Here is a 12,615-nt window from a genome sequence, read left to right as displayed (position 1 = left end):
GCGGAAGCTCTGACATTTCATTAAATTGAGAAAGAAAGAAGACGATTCGTTGTACCATTCTCGACTCTTAATCCTTGTCTGATTTCAGTTCCCCCCCTCCCGCGCGAAGCGCGAAAGCTTTGACGTTTCATTAAGATACTAAAGAAAGAAGACGATTCGTTGTACCATTCTCGACTCTTAATCCTTGTCTGAATTCAGTTCCCCACCCCCCCTCCCGCGCGAAACTTCGACGTTTCATTACATTATAAGAGAAAGATGACGATTCGTTGTACCGTTCTTGACTCTTAATCTTTTTTCTTCCTACGTCCTCTTCCTTTTTTTCTTTCTCTCTCTCTCTCTCTTTTTTGGGCCGGAGTTTTTTACGCGCGCCTGTATACGCGCCTGTATCCTCTCTGTCTCTCCCACTCTTTACTTCTTTTTGCACTTTTGCGCTTCGCGCTTGATATTTAGCTCGTTGCTTTTTACGCTGCCGCTTTGCATTTGGCGCACTGCATTTCTATGATGCTGTTGATTGAATAAATTGATCAATTCCTGATGAAGCCGTATGAGCGAGAATTCAATTTATTCATGTCTCATATACGGATGTCTCATTTACGTATGTATTATGAAAATGAGATAGCAAAATGTGTATATTGATGGTCATCTTGCGAGTAATAACCATTAACTACTCTCATCGGGCTCTCATCATTAATGTTTCTCTTCATTTTTTTGTGATGGTGAATTGTTGGGGGGGATGATTGGACAGGCCACCCCCCCCCCCCACCTGAAATATTTGGGGGGGGGATATATCCCCCCATCCCCCCCCCCTCCCCCCCCCCCCTCCCCCCCCCCCCCCCCCCCCCCCCCCCCCCCCCCCCCCCCCCCCCCCCCCGTGATCGACACCTATGAACATAGCACTTGGCGAATGCCTGAGTCATGCAAAATAGATAGTCTGTGAAGAATTTGGGATTTGGGAGAAACTTTTCATTTTTTAAGAGGGTACCATGACTCAAAAGTTGAAATAACGCTGCTCAAGAGAAATGTATTTCTATGCATTTTGAGAAGCGATTGACAATTACCTAAAACTTACATCCTTCGTGGAAATCAGCAGCCGCATTGCCGTTGTATAACTTGTATGTATTAAAGGGAAATGTTTAGTAACGAGGAAGACAACGTGCTAGTATTTGAGCGAATATGGTTCATGAGGGGGTCTTATAGGCTCGTAGCCATCTCTCAATGTATCAATCGTCTTTTGCTATTGAATCCTGATTGTCCACGGGGGGTAGTTGTCCTCGGGGGTAATTGTCCTCGGGGGTAGTTGTCCTCGGGGGGTAATTGTCCTCGGGGGTAATTGTCCTCGGGGTAGTTGTCCTCGGGGGGTAGTTGTCCTCGGGGGTATTTGTCCGGGGGGTAATTTTCCGGGGGGTAGTTGTCCCTCGGGGGGTTTGTCCGGGGGGTAATTTTCCGGGGGGGAATTGTCCTCGGGGGTAGATGTCCTCGGGGGGTAATTCTCCGGGGGTAATTTTCCGGGGGGTTATTGTCCTTGGGGGTAGTTGTCCTCGGGGGGTTATTCTCCCGGGGTAATTTTCCGGGGGTAATTGTCCTTCGGGGGTAGTTTTCCGGGGGTAAATTTCCGGGGGGTGATTGCCCAGGGGGTAATTGTCCTAGAACCCTAAAATTGCCTTTCCCTGCCATTAATTCACTAAACTAGTGTATTTGAGGGTTTATCCAAAGTATATGCTATCATTATCCATTACTCCTGTTTTGTTTACTTTAATATTATTCATTATAATTGTACTTTTTCATAAGCATGTCAAGTTTTTCTCTCACATGAAATTCGTACAGCAGCGTATGCAGCTCCGTGATGTCTGTCCCAGAGATATTGACTTTCGCTGAGACCTTCCATGCACAGAATACTAATTCTGCTGGTATTTCGATTGGGAGCAGTGCAAAGCTTATAACCAAAGCATATAATGGCACGCGCGGAACAATGCACTTCACTGCACTTGAAAGGAAAAGCCAAGGTCAACTCTCTATTGTCAACAACAATACAAGCAGTATTATAAGTCTAAAGCAAGATGGCGCGACTGCGAAAAAAGTTCTATTCAACTTTGATAAGGCTCGCGATGCTGTACTCGATTTAGTCTCCGATAACGAGTTTTGATCAGGTGTATTTTGGATTTATTATTATGATATTTTTTATCACCGACCCCCCTCCCCCTCCATACAACAAGCTCAGATTTATTATTTAGTTTGTCTCTTTTTTTTGTTTTATATTTTTTGGCTAAAGTATGACGTCCTACGTATAATAGTAACGTCAATATATATACTAAACATTTTTGTACAGCAGTTTAATGCAACAGAGATTTACATTCAAAAGTTTTACTTTTTATAAGTATAGGACAGTAATATTCTTCTCATTTCGACTTTATCAGCCGCTCATTCTCTATAGCGTTCCCTATTTCGTTCCCTATACTAATATAAGGTATATGTGAGGGGGGGGGTATATGTGACAGGGATATAAATTATTTGAGAAAGAGGGGGAGATATAAAGTTATGTCCGATCCCCCCCCCCCCCCCCCTCCAGCTCTGATTTTGTTTCTTTCATGTTCGTCTCTTTTTTGTTTGATTATATCTTTTCGCTAAAGTATAATGTCTGACGTATAACATCAGGGATATGTTATAATAATTAATCTCAAGGAAGGGATGATGCCAGCATACAAGTAAATGGCGGAATAGTAACAACATTATGAAAGATGAAGATGGAAAACGACATAGAAAGAGAGAGAGAGAGGGAGAGAGAGGGGGGTGGGCGGGGGCAGGAGAGACAGAAAAGTTGGACGTAAGTTGATATTTTTCTCACCGACTACCCCCCCCCCCCCACACCTCAGATTTTTTCTTTAGTTTTTTTTAAATATTTTTTTTATATCTTTTGGCTAGAGCAAAATGTCCGACGGATAATAGTACCGTCAATATAGCATAATAAAAGTTTGTTTATATCAGTTTTGATGCAACAGAGATTTACATTCAAAAGTTTTATTTTGTATAAATATTGTGCAGAAATATTCTTCTAATTTTGACATTATCAGCCGCTTGTTTTCTATTTCGCTCCCTATAATAAATATAAGGTATAATGTACATCATCAGGGATAATTTTATGTTATAATAATTAATCTCAAGGAATTTGCTGCCGGCGTACAAGCAAATGGAGGAATAGATAACAATAAGAAAGATGAAAATGGGAAAAATGACATTGACAGATAGACAGAGAGACAGGCATAGAGAGAGAGAGAGGGGGGAGCAGAGAGAAAAATAGAGATAGAGGGGGGGGGGGGTAGAAAGTTGGACGTAGTCTGTGCTGTATTTATTTGTATACTATTTGTCGCACAACCCCACCCCCCTCCTAGATCAGATAAATTATATTATTTAGTTTGTCTCTTTTTTGTTTGTTTATATCTTTTGGCTAAAGTATAATGTCCGACGAATAATAGTATCGTCAATATAGCATACTAAATGTTTGTATCAGTTTGATGCAGCAGAGATTTACATTCAAAGTTTTACTTTGCATAATTATTATTCAGTAATATTCTTCTCATTTCGACATTATCAGCTGCTCGTTTTCTATTTCGTTTCCCATAATAAATATAAGGTATTATGAGTACATCATCAGGGATATGTTATAATAATCAATCTCACGGAAGGAATGCTGCCGGCCTACAAGCAAATGAAGGAATAGAAAACAATATGAAAGATGAAGATGGAAACGACATTGACAGATAGACAGGCAGACAGACAGAGAGCGGGAGAGAGAAAGAGGGGGGGGGGAGTTGACGTCACGGTATAGTCTGTACAGTATACATTTTTATTATATTTGACTCTCCGATCCCCCCCCCCCCCCTCCAGTTGTGATTTGTTTTCCTTTAGTTTTATGAATGTACAATGTCCGACGTATAATAGTACCGTCATATAGCATAATAAACTTCTTTTTGAAATATCAATTTGATGCAACAGATATTTACATTCAAAAGGGTTACTTTGTATAATTATTGTACCGTAATATTCTTCTCATTTCGACATTACCAGCCGCTCCTTTTCTATTTCGTTTCCTATTCAAAATATAAGGTATATTTGTACATCATCAGGATTATGTTATAATCATTTATCTCAAGAGAAGGAATGGTGCCGGCATACAGCAAATGGCGGAACAACATTGGCAGATAGACAGATAGACAGACAGAGAGAGAGAGGAGAGAGGGGGAGAGAGAGGGAGAGAGAGAGGAAAAAGAGGGAGAGAGAGACACATAAAGAGAGAAAAAGAGAGAGAAAAAGAGAGAGAAACAATCATTTCTCATCATCATCTTTTTGTCTGTGACAATTTAGCATATCACATATTCTTGTTCATTCCTTTATCTCTTATGATTGATATTATCTTTGAATGATTGCAAAAACAACAAGACCCCACTCCCCCCAAAACACAACAACAAAAAACCAGGTTATACATGTAGGATCATCAATGCTGTAAGCCAGTTCATTGTCATTCAATTATACCCTTACTTCCGTTCTCTGTTGTTGGAGTTTATAACCATGACAACAACCTTTACATTCGACAACGTTCATTGTTCCTCTTACGTAACTTAGCCGTGAGATCATGGGCCAAAGACAAAGACATAGCTCTTTTTCACATATTCTATATAGGTCCCAAATACTTGCAGACATTTCTGTGTCATTTTTATTTGTATGTACTTTGTCAATACATTATTGTCAACATTTGCCAATATATTTATACATTGTACATATTGATATTATATAGCGCCTTTACATAAAACATGATTAAAGCGCTTTACATTAGTAAATTATAAAACAGAATAATTCTTTTGCTCTCCAGGCAATACTTACAAACTATTTCGTTTCCCTATATCATCTTCCGCTCTAGAATCCTATCTTGTTTTATTTATTTATTGTGTACTTTTCCTTGTCTCCCTCTCCATTATTCTTCTGTTTTTGAAAGAGAAAGTTTCATTCTTTTTTATTCTTTCTCTTATAATATTATCCACCTACTTCTAGATGACCCTTTTGTGGTAAAGTATAATGTCCGATGTATATTATTTCCGTCGATATATGAACGTTTCATTTTATTTTGATGCAACAAGATTTACATTCAAATCAAAACTTTTACTTTCTATAATTTGTGTACAGTAATATTCATTTGACATTAACAGCCGCTCGTTCTCTATTTTTGTTCCCTAGTATTTAAGGTATATGTTTTCATCATCATGGATATGTTATCATAAATTATCTCAAAGAAGGAATGATGCCGGCATACAAGCAATGGCGGAAAACATTGTCAGATAGAGAGAGAGAGAGAGAGAGAGAGAGAGAGGGAGAGAGAGAGGGGAGATAGAAAGTTGGACGTAGTCTGTACTGTATTTATTATTATGCTAGTTGTCTATCTGATCAGCCCCCCCCCCCCCCCCCCCCCGTTCCGAATGTTTCTTAAGTTTTTTTTAAAAAAATCTTTTCGCTAAAGTATAATGTCCGACCAAGGAGTTTTCCTTCGTCCGACGTATATTAGTTCTGTCAAAAAAGATTGCTTCATATTGATTGTATGCAAAAGAGATGTTTTTATATCCAAACTCTTACTTGTTTAATTATTGTACAGTAATATTCTTCTCATTTCGATATCAGCCATTAGTTCCATTTTTTCTTACTAAATATTGTATAATAAATCTTCTCAAAATCGAAGGAACAATTTCGGTATAAAAACAAATAGCGGAACACAAAGCAGTACCAGAAGAAAGACGAAAACTGGCGTTGAGAGAGCGAGCGATCAAGAGAGAGAGAAGCAAACATTTCCCCTATCATCTTTTTGTCTGTGACATTTATTTAATCACATCCTCTTGTTTTCCTTTATATTTCCATGATTGTAATATATTTGCATCAATATTTTATATAGGGTAAAATCTGGCTTTGCGTTATGATTAACAATTCTTATTTATATGTCGAAACGTGCTTTAGGAAATCGCGGAACAGAAAGCAGTATGAAAGAGATGAAGTAAATGAACGGTTTTTAGAGAGTGAGAGAGAGAGAGAGAGAGACAGACAAGACAGAGAAAAAGAGGGAGAGAGAGAAAGTTGGGCGCGTCGTTATATAGTCTGTACTGTAATTATTAGTATGCTATTTTGGCTCTCCTTTCACCCCCCCCCCCCCCCCCCCCCCCCCCCCCCCCCCCCGTTCTGGATTCTTCTTGAGTTTCATTTGATCATGTTTATATATTTTCGCTACAGTAGAATGTCCGACGTAAATTATACCAGTCAACTTTGGCTGATAAACTATTTCAATTCAATTTGATGCACAGAAACTTACATTGAAATATTTTACTTTTTATAAACTGTGTATTTTCTCATAAAATCGAGTATCAAAATAAAAGGAGATATATAAGAAGAATAGAAAGAAGAACAAAACGAAAAAGAAGGAGGAGGAATAAGAGTGACAAGGAAAAAAAAGATACGGAGAGAAAGAAGAACAAAATAAGGAGGTAGAAGAGGAAGAAAGATAACGAAGAAAAAAACCTACCTACGGAAGAGCTGAAAGAACTTAGGGGTTGGAGCACGGCAGATTGCCAAAAGATCTGCGCATGCGCTAAGTTCCTGCTCGTCGAAGCGACTGACCAGGCTTTAGGTCGCTTCAAAGCACACGCATTGTGCCGCGCGCTGAACAGTCGCACGCTACGGCAGCGAAGGAGTCGAGTTTTCGATTTTTAATCTCGTTTGTGGGGTGGCTATTAGGCTGAATAATTTCGGAAGGAACGGGTTAAGTAGTATAGTGGTAGCATAATGGCATAACACATACATGTACATGTAGAAGTATAATTTAATACCATACAATTCACTCTCTATTTTCATCATCTTTCATTTTCACTTTTTTTTCTTATTAGGTTTTTTAAGGTAGGCCTCAAAATTTCTACCAGCCAAAGTGGGCCTTGAGTTAATACGCTCAGAAGCACTGGTCTAGAGCCCCCCCCCCCCCCCCCCCCACTCACTCAGTGTTATCTAGGGTACGTGTATGCATGTTCCCTCCCTTTGAAAGCACCCATCTAGGTCCGGTGTGTAAAGTTAATACGGGCCAATTTTTTGTGTATTAGTATTACGAGCCAGATTATGTGGCGTGAAAAGTACCCCTTTACCACACATTTTTGGAACATGAATGCCATCCCTCCGTTCCCAGAGTGGGGGCTGGTCTAGAGCATTTAGTCGAGGGATCTGCTATACCCACAGGAATGGTTCAAAGTAGACATCATTAAATCTATGACACTAACACAAAATAAATCTGTCCCATTTGCCATGGGATTTCAACATGCCTCTCATCGCACTAACACTCAAATAATTGGATTTTAAAAAATTGACTTCATGACTCGTCCAACAACACTTTTTTAACAAACTATAAGATTAATGAGATATTGCATATTAACCTATTTTTAGAATAGTTTGAAAGTGAAACCATTAGCAAAGATAAGTATAAGTCTACTTAAATGTTCTTATTTCGTTTTAATTATTCTTTCTAACATCTATCTAGATTCTAGACTACTGTAGACTCTAGGTAGACTTCTATTTTTAATAAATTTATATTTTACTGCTATTTAGGTGTCATCAATTGTCACTAAAGTACTGATTTTGAGTAAAATCAGTTGAGTTTTGTACAGTGGTGTTTGAGTGTTGAGAATCAATAAATCAGCTTTTAATAGTAACAGCAAGGATAGTAATGCAGCTACCCCCCCCCCCCCCCCCCCCCCCCCCCCCCCCAAGCTGGAGCCTGGAGGGGGCTTTCTTCCAGAAGCTTTGGTATTCAAGCCTTCAAGGTATATTAGTCTTAGATAATGTAGAAAACAAGTGAGTAGCTTCTGCCCCCCCCCCCCCCCTAGCCCTTCTCCCCATTATAGCCTGCATGTACCGTATAGGGTCTACCTAGAGTAGAGGTCTTAGTCTAACTTTAACGGAGCTGAGCTTCCTGGAGTTAATTATAACCAAAGGTATGCGGCCTACGACCCCGGCACGGCGGCGGGGACTTGCGTGCTCGAGTGGCTGATCGTTCCACTGATGCTGTTTGCCCTAGCAACACTGCGTTTTCCGTCAATAATTCGCTAGCTGTCATGCAGTTTCCTCTGAAATTAATTAGGCTACGCTTCATTATTAGAAGAAACATATATAAAATCATGACATTTCAAACATAGGGCAAACAAGGAGACTTACCACTTCACAAATTTCGTCTAGAAATATCGCACGGCCGCTCAAGTTCCTGATTAACCCTGCCTTTGCGCTTGCATATCTGCGCTATAATATAAATGTTGTTGAGATTTTTAGATGGCGCTCTTCAATTTCTCAGAAAGTCAAGATGAGTCGAGCTCATAGTTGTTGTTGTTGTTTGTTTGTTGTAATGGCAATCAGTCAAGACCTGACTATTATCACCAACGCCTTTCTTTTTAATATTAATTTCTATCTTTCTCTTTTTTTTTTTAAATAAGAGTATCAAAAATAAAAATTAAATATAGGCTTCTCTCTTTTTTTCTTTTTCTTCTTTTCCCCTTTAAAATGAAATGAAAGAGAAAATAGATGAAGAAAAAAGAAAAAATACGACAAAATGTAGATTTTTGTATCCTCCTGTCCGTTCTAAGACGGATGGTCGAGCTATATTTTGATTTCTATGCCAGTTTTCTTTTGGCATCGTATATTAGGTTCCAAGTATGGTTGCCCTGAAGGGACATCGCGAATAGACTAAATCGCGAAAAAATTGGCGATAAAATTGACGATATCGTGAATTTTATCGCCAATTTTTCACGACGAAATTCACGATATCGTCAATTTCGTCGTGAAAAATTGGCGATAAAATTAACGACTCTTAATCCTTATCTGAATTCAGTTCCTCCCCCCCCCCCCCCCCCCCCCCCTTCCCGCGCGAAGCGCGGAAGCTTTTGACGTTTCATTAAATTATTAGAGAAAGAAGACGATTCGTTGTACCGTTCTAGACTCTTAATCCTTGTCTAAATTCAGTTTCTTTTGACGTTTCAATACATTATTAGAGAAAGAACGATTCGTTGTGCCGTTCTCGACTCCTTTTTCTTCGTACGTCCTCTTCCTTTCTTCTTTCTCTCTCTCTCTCTCTATTTCTTTTTTTTTGGGGGGGAGGGGGCGACTGTATCCTCTCTGTCTCTCATTATCTCTCTCTCCCACTCTATACTTCTTTTTTGCACTTTTGCGCTTCGCGCTTAACATTTAGCTCCACGAATTGTCGATGTTTGATCATAACTTAATCACAATTATAATACACTGTTGGTCATAATGGTGGAATAAATTTGTTTACCCCGATTCAAAGTTTATGGAAAGATTTTAACAATGATTTATTTCTACTAGATCTAAATAATATTATACATTCTAAAATTGTATTGAATAATAATTTGCCAGTGTTTGTTTTGCGTGACTGCTAAAGCATGTGTGTGCTATTATGCTAATCAACTAGGGGACCTACGTCCTTAAGTAATAACTGACAGTAATGAGGATTAATGCCTCATAAAAGGGCACTAATAAAGCATATCAGGATTTCCAACAAATGTGTAAGGGAGGTAAGGGAGAGGGATTTGTTGAGTTTTAGAATGAAGGGTGAGGGGGATATGTAAGTTTGTATGTGTGTGTGAGCGTGTGTGGTATGTCTGTCTGTGCCTAGGCTTTGATTTATAATATTCATTTAGTATAATTAATTTGAAAACATTATGTACTGTGTATTAAACTATCTTATGTATTTTTTGAGGGATGTACAATTTTCTTTATATTTTTGTATGCTACGTAAATCAATGAAGCTGTATGTTTTTTTATATTTTGTACTGAATTAATAAAATAAAAAAATGCTACAAAACAAAAATAATCAGATTCTCTGACCCCGAAAACCCCAATAAATGTATAAACTTGTATCATACTAGCCAATTTTCTTTTGTAACAACACTTGACCTGTAACTCAGATGGCGGCCATTTTGGATTTGACCAATATTACCAGTATGACAGCCCCAAGCTCCCCCTTATTCATTGGTGCCCTGTTATAGAATTCGTAGCATATACTGAATTGAACAGACCCGTGTTCTATTCATTATGGTATGTCAGGGCAGTGGCCTAGATCTTCATATCACTTTAAGTTTAAGTCAGTAGTTTGCAAAATAAATGAAAATAACATAAAACCTCACTATAATTTCAGTAATATCAGTAACTGAAAAATAAAAATTACGGGCAATCTTGACAACATCGGACTACAAAAATAATAATAATTATGCATCCCGAAAGCGTAAAATCAGTAAATCACAGGGGCGGCGATTTCTTTTCATGACAGGGGGGGGGGGGACGAAATGCGAGGGATGAGGGAGAAGTGGCGTAATAAGCAAAAACTTTTGGGGGGGAGGAGGGGGGGCAGAACAAAAATCCGCATCACCACCACTCTCACATGTTACGCAGGCCATGGGAACGTTTTTCAAATTGGGGGGGGGGGGGCTAAAGTATTTACGATCAGGTAGAGCAAAGCAAAACAGAGTGGAGCGTAAATTGGCGTGGGGTCCAGGGGCGGAGCCCCCTGAAGCTCAGGCGTTTTAGGCATTTTTATTTGTCTAAACGCTGCACTCTTGGGCACTCCAGAGCCTAAAAGTGTGTTAAAGTCTTTATTCAGTATTTGCTATACATTTGTTGTGTGCACTTATTTAAATTTTGAGGGGGGGGCGATCCCCCCTAACAAAATTAAGGGGGGCGTGTCCCCCCCCCCGCCCCCCCCCCCCCCCCCCCCCCCCGGTATCGCCGCCCCTGGTAAATCAGCATATTTTGTAAAGTCATTAACATGCAAAAAGTGTTAACAACAAGAAACGAACCAGTTAATAGCAGTGAGGCAAAGTAGTTTTGTGGATAAGACTGATTGCTTCACAATGCAATGTACTCAGTTCGACTCCCAGCTTCTCCTTTATATCCCATGTTATTTGTATCATTTTTTTCTTCACCCCGTGTTATTTACTTGAATTGTCCATCTCTTCTCCCCCCCCCCCCCCCCCCACCTTCTCAACAAAGATGAAAATAACATGTGATACTCTTTCTTTAACAAGCGATTCTCTGAATTAGTTAGAATACCACTTTTGTTACATCTACAACAATTAGTATCAATAATTATTTTTAAAAAACATGGAGATATTAGTAGTGTGACACAATTTTAGCCACTTATGGGCTATTCATGATCTTACCACTTCAGATATATCATGATATATGTTTGTATTTTTAATAATAAACAAACAACAGGATTGTGTCGAAAATATCACTAGAAAGTCCATTAACATTTTGGCAGGCGACTGTGCTATAATTCCTCTAATAAATAATATACCCCCTATCCAAAGCATTTTCTGTACAGAGTTTGACCGACTAGTAATATGGCGTATATTCTTGTGTTTGGTATTTGCAAATAAAGAAACATTCGCCATATTGTGTTGGTCAAACTCTGTATTATAAATGGCTCAGCTCTTATCATACCGACTCAGACGGACAAAAGACTAATAACAAACAAAACTTAATGGCCCCAAATTGTTTGGCGGCATACGTGATAATCGGGTATATATTATAGGACCTATTCGGTTATCAATATATTGTATTTGTATTTGTTTAACGTTGTTCTTTAAGGTCATTGCACGTTCTTAGATTGTTTTTGCAAGATATGCTAATCACACATATACCAAGGACATAATCTAACACAGGAAGGAGTTAGGATCAAGCATTGTGAAAGGGTCGTAGACTCGTAGTAACTTGGGGGTGTTTCACAAAGATGCTAAGTCGAAACTAACTCTAAGTTGCACTTAAAAATTATGGAGAGCCATTTGTAGCCTTAAAGCTTATCTGCCATAGTTTACAGGAGGGATTAGACCGCCCTGCAAGGTCACTGAACAGGTGGTTATCTCATTAACTCAGCTCTCAGTTAACATAAGAAAAAGAGGATCATGGGGGACCAATGGTCACCGATTAGGCATTGTTTGTTATATAGAGGGAGCAAGTAGCTACAAGTAGTGCAGTGTACCTTTAATAGAATGTATTCATAAGCGAACAATTCAAGTTTTTTAGACATTTTATTAATTTCACATCAAGAACATGAAATCTCCTTGATACTTGATAATAAAAAGTATGAATGATTTGAATCAACATTTTATACCTTATAAAATAACTTGTACAAAATATTTGCATAGATCCTAACAGCTTTCCATAATTGTTAAGTCCAACTTAGAGATAAGTTCGACGTAGGATCTTTGTGAAACACCCCCCTGGGCTATGAATCACATGGTATGGGGTTCAAATCCCTGTCACGTCACTTATGTCATTTGGGAAGACATCAATTTACCTTTACTAAGTAAATGGGTAAACTCAATGGAAGGAACTTCCTTTAAAGCTTGAGCGCCTTATCACAAAAGCTTGGCTACCTTGAACGGGGGTAATATTTAACATTCCAGGGCCATCGGTAAGAACATTATTAATGCTCACGAGGCTATCCCGGGTGAATGTGATTTATATTGGTTGCCTGCAAAAACGCCGTACAATAACTATTGTCAATTGCAGTAACAGCCTTCTTGCAAAAAGCCG

The 12,615-nt window shown here is 38.9% G+C and overlaps 1 protein-coding gene across 2 annotated transcripts in view; it reads right to left on the bottom strand.

The window, feature by feature from the left end:
• The window catches only part of LOC100888822, a 28,218-nt gene extending 19,932 nt beyond the window's left edge, over positions 1-8,286 (bottom strand). For both annotated transcript variants that reach the window (XM_030996105.1, XM_030996106.1), the window contains exon 1: positions 8,227-8,286. The gene's annotated coding sequence lies outside the window, so the exon portion shown is untranslated. The remainder of the gene's footprint in view (positions 1-8,226) is intronic.
• Positions 8,287-12,615: the final 4,329 nt, after the last annotated feature.

The sequence above is a fragment of the Strongylocentrotus purpuratus genome, unplaced genomic scaffold, assembly GCF_000002235.5.
Source record: "Strongylocentrotus purpuratus isolate Spur 01 unplaced genomic scaffold, Spur_5.0 spur5_scaffold_3, whole genome shotgun sequence".
Classification (NCBI taxonomy): Eukaryota; Metazoa; Echinodermata; class Echinoidea; order Camarodonta; family Strongylocentrotidae; genus Strongylocentrotus; species Strongylocentrotus purpuratus.
This window is presented reverse-complemented; position numbering and strand designations above follow the sequence as displayed.